This window comes from Nematolebias whitei, chromosome 2, assembly GCF_014905685.2.
Source record: "Nematolebias whitei isolate Nwh7 chromosome 2, NemWhi1, whole genome shotgun sequence".
NCBI lineage: Eukaryota > Metazoa > Chordata > Actinopteri > Cyprinodontiformes > Rivulidae > Nematolebias > Nematolebias whitei.
This window is the reverse complement of record NC_056499.1, coordinates 24,051,930-24,052,937: the sequence shown is the minus strand read 5'-3', so window position 1 is coordinate 24,052,937 and position 1,008 is coordinate 24,051,930.

Below are 1,008 nucleotides of genomic sequence, written 5' to 3'. Positions count from 1 at the left end.
TATATATATATATATATATATAAAGGTGTTTTAAACCCTCCTCACACTCTTGCAATATTCTAAACAATGTTTATAAAATCTACACACTTTAAAAGAGCACAAAATGTAATAAACTTAGCCCTCAGCCTCCGGCTGCTCTCCGCCATCTGCCAGCACTCTCGGCCACGCCCACTTCTCTTCTGTAGCGCAGAGATATGACATGGTGCAGAAAGAAGTTTCTCCTGCAGCTGTGGGCTGCACACAAGTGCAGCAGGTGCTGAATAATTTAAAACAATTTACTTTAAATAAAATAATCCATGCCAATTGTGCAGATCATCCATCAATCAGCCAATTGTGTGTCATGTCCAATCTTATTTTGCAAAAATGTGATAGAGCGAATCCGTGAAAAACGAACCGCAAAGTAGCGAGGGACTACTGTACACGATTAACCCAACAGAGTTATTGATACTCCTGTCAGTTTCATTTCAATTCAGTTTAATTTAAAAAGTCACAACAGAAGGTATCTCAGGGCACTGTACAAAAACATTCATATACAGTACATACAAATCCAGTTAATGACATTACTGTATTTATCTGATGGGTAGCCAGCAGACTGAATTGAGATTGCACTCAGTTTTTTTCATCTTATGTGGAGAAATAAACATTCTTGACATCATCATTGCAGGAGTTTAATTTGCATTTGTAAGTGATCTTAGTATTACATGTACATTCAATTCAATAAAAAAAAAAAAAAAAACTTTATTAATCCCAAAGGGAAATTATTTGTTGTTGTAACTCGTTATCCTCATTTCATTAAGAGACGCTATAGATACTGATGGCTGTAGGCAGGAAGAATCTCTTGTAAAGGTCCATCCCACAGTGGATCCTAAGAAACTGGCTGCAGATGCCGTCCGATCCGTCCACCCAGACTCGGCTGGCCTCTCGGTTCCCCCAGGCTGTAGGACTGCCCGAATGCCGGGCAGAACTCCTCCCAGAGCGATGGCCACTCCTCCCAGCAGTCTGCCGAGC